Raw genomic sequence first — 19,828 nt, forward strand, 5'->3', positions numbered from 1 at the left:
GTGTGTATAACGTTGAAGACCACCCGAAAACCACGAACTCAGTTGGGCTTTTTGGGGCAAGGAGGTGGACTCTGCCCCTCCGCCCCTCTGCAAGAACCAAGCAACGGGGCAGCATCCAGCTAAACTGACAACATTAATTTGACTCACATTGTGGTTGCCGACTCGCCCAGTGGCGGACAATAAGGCTGCTCAGTGGTAATCAGGGGTGGTCAGGGCACAGCAGGAGTTGCAAAATAATTTGGAATTCCTTTTTTTTGGTGAAATCTGAGAGTGAGAAATTATTGTGTGGCCACACCAAAGAAATATTGCCTGATGGTTGCTAAGGCACCGAAATATATTCACTCCATTTATTTATATTATTTATTCCACACTGCAGAACTCTGCTGCATTTAAGTATGTATTAGAAGATCACTGAAATACTCAAGTTAAGCCAATTGTTAAATATATTATTATAGTTTTTGACTGGGTGTTTCTATCCAATCTTCATTGCATTTGATCAATATTGACACATTATTATATTATATATTAACGGGAAAAGTCTGCCTTCAAAATGATAACTTTTGTTGCTATCGTATATCGATATGTATCGATATTTGTCGATAAAATAAAATAAACTTGACATACGCAAGGTTTACAAGAATTTATGTTTCACATATGAGTTCTTTAACTCTCATAATTGATTCTGCTATGGATGCTGATCACGAATATATATATTTTATGGGGTTGGAGCTGCCTCATTTGGCCTGTTACATACTTTTGCATAACTTCAATATACCCTTTTTCCCTATCAGGATATAATTGGCACCCAATTGCATTTAAATATATTACTATTAATTTATTTATTTATTAATAATCATTTTAATTAATTTCACGAGTGATTAGAGGTGAATCAGATCTTGTCTTTTTAGGAAAAAGCAGCAAGCAGCAATAAATAAACAAGCGATTCACATTATATTCATAAATTCGTACATAAATACATACATACATACATATGTATGTACATACATTGAAACATGTTTACATAGTTAAGTGTATGACAAATGTTTGTCTTGTTTGAGTTGAGGCGAAAGTTGCGTTAATCGAGTCGCGCCGAGCGAATCTCTTTGCGATTCGCCGATTCTCCAACTGGCGACCGACTGTTGGAAATGCTATAAATATCGCGTACCTCATCAGACTACGATTGATAAGTTTTTGAAATTGACTCTGCGAGCAATGCGATAGCTGCACATAATAATTGTATATAAATAATTATGTGCATGGCAAAGTGCAAATAATGATAAGCACTACGACAACAGTTGAAGCAGCAGCAACTGCATTAATTGTAATTTAATTAATTAATGCCGCGCTTTATATTCGCTGGCTTCTTTAATTAAGCACGTCAATCATACGCCCTGTGTACTATACTGACCAAAGACAATGTCTCAACATCATCAGCAGCAGCATCTACCTCATCATCATCATCATCATCATCAGCATTGCTAGCTGGCACATTAATGTGTCACCCTGTCAAAGCGAACAGAAAAATAAAAATAAAAACTATAAAAAAAAGTAATTCTGCCACAGAGCTGACTAAAGAATCTGCACAATTATTGCGTCTGTCAAGGGAAACATCCGGTTGCCAACGGGTTTGCGACGGGGTGTTGTTGCCAGGGGGGGTTGGGGGGAGCTGTAGTGCTGTAGTTGCTGGTACGTCACTCATTTTCGCGCTCATTGCATAGCTCGGCTATTCACTATATATATATATATATATATATATATATATATTTATTTTTTTGTTTTGGCCAGCTGCCCATTGCCTCCTTTTCTTCTTTAGTTTCAGACTCAATTCGAGCTGACGTTTTACACCCTGATCATGTAAAGAGTATATTGGTTTTGTACCACTTTAACGAGAACAAATATAATCATCCATGTTTGGATCAGGCAAAGTTCTTTGAAATCGATAACACGTCGATAAAATTTCGATGAAATATTGCTGGGGATCTGCTTCAAAGCCTTGTAGATTTCCTTGTAAATTGTAAAATTCCAAAAACCCGACCAAATTATGAAGGCTTCACTACCAATATTCTTCTTGACTTTTCATAACTGGCTTAAGTAGAGAGTATTTAGTAATCGTTTATTCATTATTCGATTGTATTTCTGTTGATTCCTTCAGTTACGCAACTAAACTGTACAAAGATGTCAACGAGTTAGTCAATATTAATATAAAAATCTATTTATTTTTTTAGTATTCAATTTTTTACTCAGACTTTTATGTGTATTTTAGAATTGACTTTAGTGTTGTGTAAATTGTGTATTTATGATAAGATTGTATTATCTTTAGTATTGATATATAATTTATAATATTTCCAGTTTAGTTTTTAATTCTCAATTCTTTTTATGATAAGCTTGAAGAGTATAATTTAATCAACAAATAATTCAACAAATTCCATTAAAAATTATTGAATATAAACAGCTTCAATTTGAGGTCGAGAGTATGCTTCAAGACTTTAGTTACTTTTCCATCGTATCGTTCTGCGTAACATTTTCTTAGATTTATTTTTACAGGGTACCTTTTGGCACATCACAGTCAGATACTGTGCTTAACCTATTCCCGCTATTTGGGTTTACTTTATTCTGATTACATCGCTGACTCGCCAGTGGCCGTAATTATTTGGACTGCATTCGCATTCGTAGCCGCAATCTCTTTGGGACTCTGTCGAGGCCTTCATTATGCATATCATGTAATTACAAAAAATTTAAGTCACAAAGTTGGCCGCTGGACAGCAGCCCCAGTTACAAGGTGGTCCCAGACAGACACACAAAGTTTCTGCTTTTTTTTTTCTGTTGCAATGGAGTTGTGCGCGAAAATAAGTATATAACGATGGGTGGTTTTAACAATAATAATAAAACTGCACTATAAAAGTAATGAATACAAACTGTAAAAGTTTATTTAAGAAACTTTTTGTATGTGAAATTGACTAGGCAGTTGCGAAAACTAATGTCAACTTGCATGACTTTATTAAGACTTGCTGATTCATATTAAAAGCTGCGCTCAATTCAAGATTAAATTTAATAATAATAATGATTCTAAAAGCTCAGCACGCATTTCCTTGTCAAACAGCTAAGCTTGCTCTTAAAACAAATTGATAAAAATAAATATAATGATTATGATTATGGCTATGATTATGATACGATGACGATGACGATGACGATGACGATGACGATGACGTTGATGATGTTGATGTTGATGAGGCCGTTTGCTATCTGTAAACATTGCAGTCAACATCAAATTACTCATACGCACCGTGTGACAGAAGGCACCCATTTGTCTTCTCCCTCTTTCTAGGTAGAAGCCACTGGCTGCACTGTTGCTTTGAGGTTAAGCTTAAAAATGTTATGTGTGTGTTTTATTTGGTGATTTAAATTTGGTCTACGTGATGTGTGACTTGTAGACAGAGTCCCAGCTGGGACGGAACTCGGTAGCTCGCTGGGAATCTCCAATAAAATTTCACAAGCACGAGCGATTTCACAATGCCGGAAATTATGTTGAGATTGCTGAATTTGAACAGCCGGCGAGCATAAAAACCGGAATTTTGCACGTGAGCTTGGGCATGAGTCTTGCTACATTTCTTTTATTTGTTTTAGCCAATTAAATGTGATTGATTTAAATAATTGAGTAGCCAAAAAATGTCATTACTATTAAATGACAACAATTGCTAAATGCTCAGAGGAAAGAGTTATTTAACCCGTTAAAAGCCAAGGCATTTTAAAAGCAATGCCGTTTTTATGTTTAGTTATGTTGTAAATAATATAAACAACTACAAAATTTGGAAAATAATATAAATAAACTTACCTAATCTACTCAAAAACGTTTTCCTATAAAAAATTAGCCCTTTTCCCCTTATAAATCGACATGCTTCAAATGCAGCTAATTTCAGACTGATTTGCTAAAACCGCTAAAAATATGCAGAGAAGTACTAAGAAACCGCAAAAATTTGATTACCGTTAATCGTTATCTCTACTTTACCCACAACAAATTGTGCATGATGAAATCATCGAATCGAATTATGAAAATAGTGTTTTGACAGCTAGTTGAATGTGATAAATGATGTTGTGCCCAAATAGGTACAGTGGCCGGGAATGGGTTAAGCCAGAAGCGCACTTAATACTAAAACACACAACGCACTGAAATTTTAGAATGGCAACACTGATCCAATTTGATGGTCGTGTTTACTGCTGATAATGGGACGATTTCGGACAACAAGCAATTTCACCAAAAGCACACAAGCAAACAAGTTGTCGATGCTGCCAGTCGCAATTAATTGCATACACGGGTGAGAGTAACACAAACAACAAAAACACCAACAACAACGACAATGCCATTTTAAACAATTGCACGCATCTGGCAATGACAACAGCGAGCGATGCAAACGATGACAAGCACAATGAAAATGTAATACAAAATGCAACAGAAACGAAAACAGAAACACAAGAGAAAGAGAGAGAGAGGGTGAGCGAGAGGGTGAGAGAGGGTGAACAACAGCAATGCAGCAACAACTGTAATGACCACAATGTCAACATATTGGCAAAGTGACAATGTGACTGACAAACAGCAGCAGCAGCAATATCCAGAACAAGCTCGACAGCAACAACAACAACAAGGAGCACAACACACTCACTCAAACACTAACTGTACAATTCGCAAGCTCTAATGCAATTTCAACTGTTGTCCGTTGTTATTATAACGGTTAAAGGTAACGAGTAAATAAGTTGAGAACAAATCATAATAATCTTGAGATAAACGATTACATATAGCACACAAGTGTTGCAAAATTGATGCCAAAGTGAATATGAATATAATATTTCAAAATTGAAATATATTAATCATAATGATGCTCAAACTTGATTTCTTTGCTGCACCTAATTTATACAACCCAGAAAAGATTACCGAAATAATACAAAAATGAAAAAATAAAACCGGTTTTATTGACTGGACTTTGTGTACTGAATCTGACTGTTTTGTGACACTAGTAAATAATTTTGAATGCAGCTTTTATGAATTGCTGTCGAGTAAATAACTCAAACTGTCTACTCTTACTTTGATCTCCTTCTAATGCTAATTCTCATGCAGTGAATGAATCAGTTCTGCAGCTGCAAATGTGTTGTGATGTTTTCCAAAGGCATATTAAGAACAGCTTGTTGAATGAAGAAAGGCTTATTGTTTTTATACCCTTAATCCATTAAAAATGGATAAGAAGGGTATAATGGTTTTCATTAAAAATGGATAAGAAGGGTATAATGGTTTTCTGTAAATGTATGCTACAGGCAGAAGGCAGCATTTCCGACCCCATCAAGTATATATATTCTTGATCAGGGACAACAGCTGAGTCGATATAGCGAAGTCCGTCAGTCTGTATGAACACTGCAGATCTCAGAGACTATAAAATCTAGAGAATTCAAATTTGGAATATTTGTCCTCGTATACCAGGCACAGATCAAGTTTGCTTTATTTTATCGATAACTGCCCCCGTTTCTCGATTATCGATATATTTCGATTTTCGATAGCAATAAATGCTACAATTTTAAAGACAGAATCTTCTTATCAATACATAATATGCATGTCCATATTGTTGATCAACTGCCCAAATTCCATCAAGATCGGCTAAGAAACATCCAAGTTATAGTCGAACAACCTTGATCAACATTGATCAACATTTCAATCAGCTGCAAGCATTTTCTGTATGCATAAATATGCGAGCAAGAAAGAGATGGCACGATAGTCGATGCGAGCGTCAATATGTGTTTGTGTGTATTCTGCAGAGGCCCGTTACCCACTATTACGTATATGTATATGTCGATATGTATGAAATTATGTTTATGCACGTGTTTGTAGCCAGCCAGTTGGGGTCAGTTCGGGCTTGTGAATAAAAATATGCGCTGCTTTCGCTGTTTTTTACTCCTCAGTGGCTGAGCTTGCTCTAAGAAATGAGTGCACTTGCAGACCTGCTCACATTTGGGTGCAAAAAAGTTTGCCAATAATTTTAGAAAATATTTAACAGTTGGGGTCAGGGTATATAGTAGACGGGTTCACTCTTCTACAGCATTCTTACTTGCTTTTTGTTTCAAATGATTCACATTCTTTGTGAGTGCAACACTTGAATATCCTTCACTATTGCAAAAATCGACAGAAATTCAAGTGTTGACTCACATTGTGAAGAGGACGGGCGGGGTTAGTTGTGAAATAAAAGCCAAGTGTAGATACGTTTTATTGATAACGTTAGTTTTTTTATGGTCGGTACTTATTGTTAACGTGTGTATCATAATGGTGACTAAGCCCAGTGGGTGGGTTATTGCCAAAAAATAAAATAAAAACCCAATAAGAACTATAATAGGTAATAGCAACATGATAATTGTGATGAATAATGAATGAATTGTAATGTTGATTGTGCTCTTAACCTCCACGACAAATCATTTTGCACATAATTCAGTTGTTGTGCGCTTTTTCAAGTGTCTGGCTGACTGACAGACAGACAGACAGGCAGACGGACAGACGGACAGACTGACTGCCTGACATTCATGAGCAAGCACACAACGCACAACACTTGTCTGGCAACTAACTATAAAAAAAAGGAGAGTTAACTAAGCCGCGTCTCTCTCGCGCTCTCTTTCTCTCTGTCTCTCTCTCTCTCTCTCTCTCTGTCTCAGCTCATTTGCTCAGCTGTTGTTGCTTTAAGCCTGCATTTGAGCAACTAATTGTCTGAATATAAAACATATGCATCGCCGCTTCACAGCACGCTCAGTCGCACTCTGCCCTCTCTCTCTCTCTCGCTCTCTGCCATCTCTCTCTCTCTCTCTCTCTCTCTCTCTCTCTCTTTCTGTCTCTCTCTATCTCTCTGAGTGGCACGCTCAATCATTGCTACAAATAATAAAGTGGGTCATGGATGAAAGAAAAAGCGTTTTATAAAGTGGGTCATGAATTTTGTTTCACTCACGTTCAAGTGTATTTCGATTGCGGCTTGTTGTTGTTGTTATTGTTGTTGATTGCTGATTTTTTTTTTTTTTATTTGTTGTCTTTTAAATATATTTTTGCAAACAAGCATAAAATTATATTTTTGTGTGATTTTTGTCGCATGATTCAAATTTGCGTGTGATTTTTATTTTTTTGGCATTAGTTTTGGGGCTGAGTTGGTTTTTTATTTTTGTATTTGCTGATTGACGCTGACTTTGAGTCAAAAGCATGAGTAAATAATTATGCAAAAACTACATTTTTTAAATAAATAAATGACTTTAATTTAATGTAATCTTTGCTTTATTCACTTTTTTCACACTTTTGCAATTTATTATTGCCACAATATAATATTTATAGCTTTGCTGAGCCCGAGTCATGAATCAGTTTCAATTAAGCGGCTCAATTAATTGACATTAATTTATGCTTCACATAATTTTGCACTTATTATGTGAGTATTGTCATTTTAATTGCTGCAATTCGAAAGGTGGCATGCAGCGGAGGCAGGGGCATGCTTCACTTTCACTGACTAATTGCCAGGCCATGCGTTGACAGTTTTCACTTTTCATTTAGCGCAAAAAATAAAAAATAAAAATAAATGAAACCAAAAATACACAAATGGGAAATATCAACAAATGGCAAGCATTTTGCCCAGAGACCAACTAATTAGTGTGAAACAAGTGCCGAGAGTGCGCGACTAGCAAATACCCTGTAACAAGAATAAACCCTAATCACAATCAAAATAATTGTTATATATTTATATGACAGATATCAAGGTCAAACTGCCTTTCAAGGATTTCTGATGGTTTTTCGATTTTTGTCTGCTTTACGTGTAAATAGCAATTTTCAGCTATTTCATTATCATTTTCATTGTTTTTTAGATTAATAAAAAAATGAGGATCTTAAATCGATGCTTATCGATATTTTATCTGGACTTAAGCAATTGACAAATAATAAACTATTTTAAAGCATTCCAAAGTCGAATTAGCTCTGAGTTCAGACAGACAGATAAACAGACCGACGAATAGAGGAATGTGGCTAGATTGACACAGCTGCAGATCAGGAATATAAATAATATCTTTTAAATTATTTAATTGAGACTAAAATAAGTCGACACAGAAAACTGGAAGCATTAAAAAATACATAAAAAAATACAATTATTATTTCCGTTAATAGTACAAAAAAATAATACCAATAAAATTGTAAGATATATGTTTATATATATATATATATTTTTTATTATATTTTTGCTTCGAAAATATATTTTTTATTTATTGCGCAGCATTATAATATCTAGGCAAATTAAACTGAATTCAATAAGGAATTAATATATTTATATATATTTTTTTAGTATTATGATTAGAATATGTTTCACAGAAAAGCCAAATGTTTTCTAGGTATGGGGAATAACATTCTTTGAATACTAACCGATCTTTTGACAGGACATTGGATACTAAAAAGTCACCTAGCTAAACTAGGTCAGAAGCGAACTCAGCTCAGATTTTGTGATATTAAGAAAGAATCCTCAAATCGTATCAGATTGTAACCCAGGAAAATATTTAATGGTATTGAGGATATTCAAGTAAACCAATATACTTTAAGGACCTAACGCAGATTCTAATCTAATCTTAAATTGGAAGACAATAATTTAATACTAAATGGCTTTAAAGTATTTCTTAAATAAATGTGATATATTTGCATTATTATTTAATAACGTGCGCAGATCAAACCAAGATCACAGGCAATATGCCATAAGCCATAACCACTCTTCAAGCAGGCTATATATACAGGGTATATAAACACGATCTCTAATTCCCAGCAACAAGGTACGACAATGTTGTAGACAAACAGGGTCGTTCTCTTTCCGGCATCCGAGTGTCGGCTCTCAGTCTCAGTCTTTATCGGTTTTGCTATATACTATATATATATATATATATATATATATACATTTATATATATATATTTATATATAAATATGTGCATCTATGTAGACATGTACTGAAATAGTTTGACATTGTATAACCGGCCCCAGAAATCCAACTGCACTTTGTTTAGTTGTTGTTGTTGTTGTTGCTGTTGCTGTTGCTGGTTGTTTGTTGTTTGTTGTTTGTTGTTGGCGTCTAAGTAGTTGCAGTCGTAGTTTTCATCGTCATCGTCGCTATAGCGAAATAATGTCAGTGGGTCAGAGTCGATTTAGCATTTTGCAGCAGTTTGTTGCTGTTGCTGTTGCTGTTTCTGTTGTTGTTGTTGCTGTTTGCTTTAGCTAAGGTTAGATGCGAGCGAGAAACAGCTGTTTTGCTAGAATACGGTCACACTGTGCTAACTGCTAGCTGCCAGCTACGAAACTAGGCTAAGGCTAATTGTCTAGGCTAGGCTAGGCAAGGCAAGGCAAGGCGAGGCGAGAGAAACAAAAGAAGAACAAGAGAAATTTGAGCGTTGCAACAAAATTGCAATTTTTATTGTTTTTGTTATTGTTATGGTTATTTTGTATTGTATTGTAAGGGGGCGTGGCTCATTTACATTGTTCCACGTGCTGGTTAGCGAATATCTGAATAAATTTATACAACATTTAAACACTTGCTTGCAGCAACTAGAAATGTTATAAAAATGTGTTCAATTCTTCAGTTTTTTTTTGCCGAACAATTTAAACAATTTAATTTAAATATTTTGTTTCTCATTCTCGATGCGTTGTTTTTCCAATGAAAACGCACTGCAAAATTTATAATTTGTGAGTAAATAAAATTTATAAGCTAACCTTCAAAATTGTTGCTTTTGTTGTTGCTTCTGTTGCTGTTGTTGTTTTGCATTTTGCATTTTGTTTACAAGCCACAAAGGTGACGACGACGTCTGAGTAAAAAAATTATTTATTTTTATTTTTTTTGATATTTTACAGATTATGCGTGTTTTCCACTTATTGCGCGCTTTTCATTTTCCTGCTTATCGCACATCATTTTCAATGAACACTTTTTGTTGCGTTACTCACCTGCAATAAAAGAAAAGTGATGATTAATATAAATGCAGTTAAGTAGAAAATCTCAATTGATGTGTATTCTATATTTATATTTTATATTTCCATATTTATATGAAGCACAGGTAAGAAGCTATCAACAATTTAAAATGTCAGACTTTTTCAAGGAAAAATGTTGAAAGTTTCCCAACTAATAAACGACTAATAATAAATAATAATAATAAGAAAAAATAAATAAATGAATAGATTTGTTACCATTCAAAATAAATGTTGTAATAATTTTATATTATAAAATAATAATTTAAAATTTATTTAAAAAAAAAAACATTTCCAAACACACAACCAGAAACTAAAAAGAAAAATATTTACAAACTAAAAGCGAGAAACTATATAAAATATATATAAAAATATATATGTATCTTTAAATCCGGAAACGTACGCCTAATTTTTGTACTGGCTTCACATCTGGCACATTCAACATTCGTTGAGAATGTTGTAAGTATTTCGTGGCTTTTTCTATGATTTATCGATTATGAAAATTATAGCAATATCAATGTAAGAAACAGCTGATATTTCAACAAGTTAAGCAGCTATTTTAAAATAGAACTATAATTTAATCTAGTCTTAATTTATTATAATAAAGTAAAACAAGTTAGAAATTAATTCATTTTTGATTTCTTAATTTGTTGCTAATTTATTGGTTTGCGTTAGAGAAAAGTCATAGCTTGTCTTACATTTTAATTAATTGATTGAATGCTATCAATTATTTTATTTAAATTAACGGAGAATGGAATCGTGATATGTAAAGAATGTGAATGTTCCCAACATTTCGAACATTCACATTCTTTACATTTCCATTTTTTACACTTTATAATGGAATTTGCCCATGGAATGCTTACAGAAGCACTTCTAATCGATGCACAACTCTATTCGCATGCACATCTAATCAATATCGATGATGGTGTTTGCTCTGGGCCAGTTTAGCCTAACTGTTAGCTGGATGTGCTCATAGTCCCCTTGCTGATGTTCAATATTGTGTTGCAAGTTAAGCCTACATGGCGTTGTGTGCCACACTGTGTGTGTCTCAGCCTTTCGCTGTCCTAGACCATTTTGTTGGGTTAGGCTCAGTGCGGTTCGGTTCGGTTCGGTTCGGTTCGGTTCGGTTTTGTTCGGGGGTTTTGTTCTGTCTGTGATTTTTCTACCGGATTACAATTGTTTACACACACGACTGCACATTGTCACAGTTTTCACAGTTTGTGCCACAGCGGTTGCAATTGTTGTCGGCCCCGACCCTCTTCACGCTTCACTCTTCGCCTGACACATCCTTTTAAGCCTGGCACACACCCACAACACACACACACACACACACACACATATACAGTGTGTAATTGTGCGACTTCATGTTGGCTGCCTTCAGTTTTTTGTTTGCTCAAAGTATAAGTTTACAACAAGCTTTTTGCATACACACACACAAATACTTTTACAGCTGTGTGTGTGTGTGTGTGTGTGTGTGTGTTGCTGCCACTTTGTCTAACATTTCACTTTATATTCCACCTTCCGCCCCCCAATCCCCCATGCGACTCTGACCAAACCCAATTGCCCAGCATTTTGTATGCTTTTCACTTTACATTTGCCAGTCACAATTTGTTTTTTTTTCCCCCGAGTTTTTCCAATTTTCCGCTCATGTGGCTTCCTGCGCAGCGTTGTCCGCTGTCCGCTGTCAGTTGGCTCATTGAAGGGATTTCGCCACTATCAGTTGAGCTGCACAAAAACTTTTGTTTTATTGGTGTTTCGACAGTTGTTTGACTTGAATGTACGTCAGCTGCACTGGACACTGGACACTGGACAATCCAACGGTTAAATATAATAAAAAAATAATAATAATAATAATACTGATATATTGGAAAAACCCATTTCGATAGCGTGCAAATAGAAATTGTTTTATCAGCGATGGGTTGAAACACATAACTCAGAATATATACATAAATATACAACATATATCAAATACATTCTGATCAAAAGTAAAAGAACGGAAAAATGCGACTAGAAATCAGCTAATTAAAGCTTTTTCAGTGTAATTCTCGCGTTATTTACTTTTATTTAGATAAAATAAATAAAACAATATTCAAAGTTTGTGCTCAAGTGAAAAATAAAATTGTTAAAATATAAATTATTTAGAAAAGTACAATAATTGTTTCTTATTATTGGCAACGAAGAAATCAACGAAGCAACAAGTTTTTGGTCTGGCTTTGACCTGAGTCAACAAAGCATTAGTGTGGCCAGCTGCAGTTCCTATGTAGAAGTACCGTTAGCCACTTCCTCTGCTTCTTCTTCATCTGTCGAACAGTTTGAGAGTAACTGAGCAGTGAGTAATTCGCCAACATTTCTGTTGTTGTTGCTGTGTTTGTTTTGTTTTCCCATGCAAATTTAAGTAAATGGATTCTTCCCATTGCTGTTTGTTTGGTTTGTAGGGTAAGTTGCAACAGGGGCAGGGGCCAGCTGCGGCAAGTTAATTAAGTTGAGCCAACGCAGAATGCAAACTTAACGACGAAGAAGGGGGTCAAAGCAACGGTGAAAAAGGGTTGAACAGCTGAACTTATAACTGTTGACAACTTTATTATAATTAATTGAATTATATATCACGTAACAAGTCCTGCCAAAGGGATAAAGATCTAATTTTATAAATGTATTGCAACCTGCTTGCAATGATATATTTAATTACTCACTAAATAAAACGTAATAATAATAATAAGTAATCAAGATAAGATCTTTGCCCTTCTATTATTTTATTAATGGGTCACCCTGTTTTAATAGTTGATCAAATTACACACATTATAAATTAGTAAATGAGTTTTTGAATTATTTTTATTATATATTCTAAATTTAATGCATTTGTCTAATTGTGTTACAACATAATTTATTGGATGTATTGCAACTAATTAATGAACACCCTGTGTTTATTACGCATTCGAATTACATGTTGACAGTTATCCATCTGCTCGTCCATTCCTATTCCATTCAGTTGCGTGTCAATTGGAACACCCTGTTCAAGTGGAACTCTTGCTCCGCTCACGTCGACACGTCTGTCAATGGTAATTCGATATGAGGCCGCTTGAAATATTCTCTTTGCTCCGTTTGTGCACCGTGGAGCTGCCAAATTAATTACAGAGCGCTGCACCAAACGGATGAACGGATTGATGGGTATGTTGGGGTGGGGGATGGGGAGCAAGTAAAAACAACCAACAAATGCGTCGACTGAGAGAGAGAAAGAGAAAGACAGAGACAGAGCTATTAGCAGAGGAGGCAGCATAAGGAGAGGCGGTAATCAGCAACGCCCTGTTGCCGGCTTGCTAGCGTAAAAAAAGGGCGAAGACTGTGGACGGCAACGGGAGTAGCAGCAGCAGCAGCAGTAGCAGTAGCCGAAGCAGAGTAGCGGGGAGAGACGAGGCAACGAGACGAAAAGCAGCTTTAAAACGGGCTTCGGCATTTTGAAACTTGATTTGGCAAAAACAGCGGCGGCAAGTTCTCGGTCTGAGTTCTGCATTTCTTATATGTACGTAAATATGTACATATGTATGTACGAATGTATAAATGTTGTTGTAGGTTTGTAGGTCTCGGTGCGAGTATTACGGTGCTCTGTGAAGATTATTGATGTTGTTGTTGTTGTTTTTATTGCCAGCATACAGCTGCAGCGGCTTTTGTCTAAGTAAGCTTTTGTCTCTCTTCGAGTCTGTCGATCACAAGGCGATGGCAATGAAAGGAATGCCAAATTGTCTGTGTTTGTGTGTGTGTGTGGCTGTTTTGTGTTTTTGTGGTTGGAAAACAAAATAAGCAGGCGACGTTTACACGTGAATGATTTACGATCTGAGTGAATAGCGAATGCAGATTTTTTTTATATCTGCACAGTAAATGAGAGTTAAGTAAGGTTAGTAGATATATAATTATCTACAACTCGAGGGATAGTATTATTATTATTATTATTATTACTATTATTATTATTAATATTCTTTAGTTTAAATTTCAAATAAATTTACAAATGTATTTAGTCATTTGCTTATTTGTAAATGTTATCAATATACTCCAAATAAATATATGCAAAAATAAGAAAAATTAAATGCGTACTAATTTACTCGAATCGGATTTTCACTTAGCTTACAACTGAGCACCCATGCGACCATAAGAGCACATCAACCGCACCCCTCTACCCCCCTCACCATCTCTGACAGAGCTTCACACCTTCGCTTTTCGGTGCTCATTACAGAAAGTCAGCAGCCGCCATCATTAATTTGTGAGTGTTTTTTCCTCAGTTCGTACTTTTTCTGGTTGAGCATTGTCAGCGTATGAACATATAACCGTATCGAAAGCTCAGCTCAGTTACTTTGAGCTTGTTCTTGTTCGTTGTGTGTACCCTGTGTCCAATTAAAATGGTTGTCAACGGCCTAATGAAGTAGTAAAAATCGATGTAAAATGCGAGAGCAGCTAAGTTTACATACATTTCAACTCGTCGATCTACAAACTTTTTTTTTGGTAACTCATCATTTTATGCACGGATTCGATACAGGGTATCAGCGAACCGGCAGTATTCAACTAGACCACAACATTTATTGTTTGTTATTTTCATTCTTTTGCAACTCAACTCTCGAAATTAAATGCGCAGTGAATTACACAATTTTATGCTTCGTTAAGTTAGCTGCTGATGGATTTTCGTTCGTTCTTTCTTTACACACTTTTTGCCCTGGCAATCGGAACGCAGCTGGGGACTGAATGAAGTGCAAGCGAGCAAGCAATACGAAATAAGAAGCAACAGCACTTTTGACAGACGCTGGCTGCATTAATTACGCTCGTAGAGCGAACTGGTCAATCATGCTTGATTTGGGGTAGCAGCAAGCGACGAACTTCAAAGCTTTGCTTTGCCTGCCCTTTCCCTCTCTCTCTCTCTCTCTCCTTTGCTCTCTCTCTCTTGCACTGCTGTACTCCCTGTTTGTGCTTTGTTTTGTGGTCCTACCCCAATGTAACAGTAGTCGCCGCACAATGCAGCGGGTAACATTGCCGCAGGGCAGCTGCAGTTGCACTCGACGAATCCCAAAGACTTGCATAACATATTCTTAATTGTGCAACAGAATGCAATCTCTCTCTCGCTCTCTCTCATTCTATGTGCTTTGTGCTGCTGCTTCGCCCTGCGGCCATATTGCGGAAATATGTCAACGCTGTTGATGCTTCAGTAGTTGTTGCTCTTCTTCTTCTTCTTGTTTATTTTGTTGTAGTTGCAGTTGTTGTTGTCGCTTCTGTTGTTTTGAAGTTGAAGTTTGCATCTTCTTGCTGCCGTTGGGTTAGGTGAGGTTATGTTCACATTCACACACACACACACACACATACAGTTACAGCGACATAAAAGCATGTCACGCATAGTGGAATTTCATGTGACGTAAATGCAAAAATATGCTAAAATCTGACGCAGATTAAAAGCAGTTGCATTCACTTAAAACTGCCACGAATCAAAAGAACTTTTTCTCTTCTCGAATCAGTTCAGCATTTGCCATGCAACTTTACAGCTGCGCTGTTTCGTTGAGTTTCGTTGAGTCTTTTGAATTTGGAAAACGAAGCAATTACCTGCACGTAAAAATAGGTATAAACTCATGCCTGAAATACAATATATTAATTTATAAGTACTTGGCGACATGGATTCTTAATGGAAATTGGAAGTCTCCGGCTTTAGATAGCATTCAGTTCTTTTTATTTTATTATTATTTATTATTGTTTTATTTAAAACTCTAATTTCTCGATTGAAATTGTTTGCAAAAGATAAGATTCTAAATTAAAATATTCATTATTTAATAAAGACTTAAAGGTGCTTAGAAATTAAGAAAACTTCATCAGCAACCAAAAAATTAAGCAGTGCACTTCAAATATTAAACACATCAATTGCAATCCAAACAAAACACAGAAATGCAGTTTTTAAATGAATTTATTAAATATTGACCATTTTAAAGACTTAACGAAACTCAAAGCACCTTCTTGACAATATTAACTCAACGCAAATGTAAACTCAACGAAACTAGACGAACGACGACACTTGTACTTAATTAAGTTAATGGTAGTTTCTACTTAAATTAATGAAAGTTTGTTCGTTACAATGCTTAAGAGAAGCTAAACTTCGTTAAGTAGCCATGACCTAACGAACCTTTTGCGAAAGTACACATTTAATATTATGATCATTGTTTAGCAGCTCCAAGATGAACGAAAACTGACTTAACGAATGTTAAGTCTGTCAGCTGCTGACTGTCAGCTTTAATACAGTGGACTTGAGATAAATCGAGAGCTTAACGAAGCTCAACAAGCCGCACATTAAGCGGCGACCACAAATGCTCCGTCGAATTAGAGGCATTCATTAATCTAAACGCACATCAACTGCTGAATACAGAAGCGTACAGAAGCCGCAGAAAATCGCTTGACAGAGCATAAAACAAAATGAATGCGGTGTAAAATTTACAACAGCCACCACGCCTAACCAGCTCCCCACCCCCCACCACAACCACAAAAATTATGCAAATTGGCAACGAAACGACTTGTGACTACATGTTAAACTTATCGCTGCTGCCATCAAGTAACAGTTTGGCCAAATAATTAACTGGAGTAGTGACAAAAGCAATGCTCAACAATCCACCAAATGGGCAACTGGGCAACCAAAGCGTGAGAATCACTGTGGGAGCTAAAAGCACTTGCTGTTGCCCTCTCTCTACCTCTCTCTCTCTCTCTCTCGCTGGAAACAATCACAACTACGAATGAGAGTTGTAAACACGTACGGTTAAACAATAACACTAATAATAGCAGCGCTGCCTTACACACAGTTTGTCTTGCCAGGGGGAAGGCAGAAGGGGAGAAGGGTGGGGGTACTGGTGAAAACAATCGTACAATTGTAAAGTTGTACAGTAATCGCACACACATTCGTAGCATGCATGCAAATTTGTCAAGCCTTGCCATGCTTAACAGGTACAGTTATCGTAATGATGAAAAGTAAACATCAACAACAGTCGCAAAACAATGCACAATAATGGAAAGCGCAAATTTAATTGAATAGCTCGTATAATTTGTCGCCATGCGAAATTGCAGCAAATTTAACGGCACTTTATATACATAATGCTGCATTAGCAGGCAAATAGCAGTAAAATGAGAAACACGCTTGTTGCATTTGCGGCAAAACGCACCAAAGCAGTTAAATGAGAAGCGGAATGTGGGAATTGTAATTAATATGCAATTCTTTTGAATCTATTTTCTGTTACACATTTTAATTATATATTTTTATTTTATATATTAGCTGAGATTATGTTAAGATTGGAAGGAGTAGTATTGTTAGTAGGAGGTGAATAGTTGTACGGTATTTATTCATATCTTCAATATCTTTCTTATCTTTATACAATAATTATTTAATTAATTCCTTCAATCATTGTCTGCTATCTTCTGTGAAGATTATTATTGGCATATAGCTTATTTTATTTGATGTACTATTATTAATTTACGGATATCAGCAGCCCCAACAAGTAAGAAAGCTGCAGTCGAGTGAACCCGACTACGATATACCCTGACCCCAGCTGTTAAATATATTCTAAAATTATTGGCAAACTTCCCTATAATAAGTTTTGCACCCAAATGTGAGCAGGTCTGCAAGTGCACTCATTTCTGAGGAGTAAAAAACAGCGAAAGCAGCGCATATTTTTATTCACAAGCCCGAACTGACCCCAACTGGCTGGCTACGAACACGTGCATAAACATAATTTCATACATATCTACATACACATATACGTAATAGTGGGTAACGGGGCTCTGCAGAATACACGACTAGCATGCCATCTCTTTCTTGCTCGCATATTTATGCGTACAGAAAATGTTTACAGCTGCTGATTGAAATGTTGATCAATATCAGAACGTATTTCCAACTATAACTTGGGTGTTTCTTAGCCGATCTTGCTGAAATTTGGACAGTTGATCAATAATATGCACATGCATATTATATAATAATTAGAAGATTCTGTCTTTAAGATTGTAGCATTTATTGCTATCGAAAATTGAAATGTATCGATAATCGAGAAACGGAGGCAGTTATCGATAAAATAAAGCAAACTTGATCTGTGCCTGGTATACGATAACCTATATTCTAAATTTGAATTCTCTAGTTCTAATAGTCTCTGAGATCTGCGTGTTTATACATACAGACAGACTTGGCTATATCGACTCAACTGTTGACTCTGATCAAGAATATATTTACATTATGGGGTCGGAAATGCTTCCTTCTACCTGTAACATACATTTGCAGAAATCCACTACACCCTTTTTAGCCATTTTTAATGGATTCAGGGTATAACAATAATAATATCAGCTTGAAGTATTTTTTCCGACTTCGATTTATTTTTCGGTATTATAGATTTTCGGGGGAGCATTATGTTTTTTTATTTGATTATGTTATTGTTAGGTGTATAAATCGACAACAAACTAAAGACAACAAATTTAACGGCAATTCGTTAATAATGTTTAGCTATAAGCCAACTTGTAAAAGGAGAAATAAGCTTGTTACATTTGAGGCAATTGATTGAAATAAGGGAAATGAGAGTTTCAAGGGGAGTGGGTAGAGATAATTACTTTTCCTAATCAATATTTTATTGCAAGTCATCGCTGTTATATATCATTATAGAAATAAATAACAAATTGAGGTTGATATTGAATAAATATATCTGTTTTTGGTACAATTATTTTAAAAATGACTTATTTATGTGTTGTGTAATGAATGAATAAATATATATTAAATAATAAATAAATAAATAAATATATATAAGTAATATATACAATATAATAAATGGAGACAACAAAAAAAAAACTCAACAAGGAAGGAAATTTTAAATCAACTCTTTGATTTTCAGTTTAAATTTTTTATTTTTAAATACCACGAGAATATTAAGTGCAAAGGTCGCTTGAAACAAGATTTCCATTCATAACTTTAATAAAAAAACAAAAACAATAATAAAACAATACTCAGGCAAAGGTCTAATCTTTTTTTAAACGCCGCTTTGGGCAAACACCAATTTCCAGAGTTAATTTCAGATGAGTAATGAAATATCAAACGAACAAAACTGTACTGGTTTTTCTTAATGCAATTAAGTATATTATTTCATACGAATGCGTCATTTTTTTTTTTTTTTTTCTTGTTTTGGGGTCGTTGAACTCTGGGGAACTGAGTTGTGAAAAGTGCTCGTAGTTGACTCTATGAGTAATAAATAATAATCTGGGACGCAAATACAACCAAAACTGCCTCATTCGCAAATATTTGCAATTGAGGCGCACGCCAAAAAACATCAAGAAAAAGTATACCCAAAGAAAGTGCCCGACTAGCAGATACTTTGTAATTTGCATGCACATATATAGATGGAAAACCATCAAATGTAAATGAGTATAAAAACAGGAATCTGTTAATCAACCAAAATAAGGAAATGAGGTTTGGCCTGGCAGTGGAAATGTTTATGGATCTGTAAAGCAGCCGCCAGATTACTTTGTGCCACATTTGCCACAATATATTCGTTTGCTCCGATTTACATATGTATACGTACGTAGTATGACAGATATTCTGCGCACTCTCATTCCCAAATTTATCATAAAAGTGGCAGTCGAAATTGTTTTGATGGAAGTGTTAAAGGAATGCGACTCCATCATTTGGTCCAGTTGCCTTTCGTCGCTGTTGGTTTTGTGGTCAGCGCATTGGGTAATTAAATTTTTGTGGCTCGTAAAATGTCTGCGGTTAGCGGGAAATTCCCTCAGCTAGAAATTTCTTATTCTGTTTTTTTTTTTTGTTTTTTTTTGTTTTTTGAAACACTCATTCCAAGTGGCCG

The 19,828-nt window shown here is 35.5% G+C and overlaps 1 long non-coding RNA gene across 1 annotated transcript in view; it reads right to left on the bottom strand.

Annotated features, from left to right (window-relative positions):
• Positions 1 to 19,828, bottom strand: part of LOC116805738 — an 82,769-nt gene that overhangs the window by 870 nt on the left and 62,071 nt on the right. The window lies entirely within an intron of this gene.

Source organism: Drosophila grimshawi, unplaced genomic scaffold (genome assembly GCF_018153295.1).
Source record: "Drosophila grimshawi isolate 15287-2541.00 unplaced genomic scaffold, ASM1815329v1 contig_1377, whole genome shotgun sequence".
NCBI lineage: Eukaryota > Metazoa > Arthropoda > Insecta > Diptera > Drosophilidae > Drosophila > Drosophila grimshawi.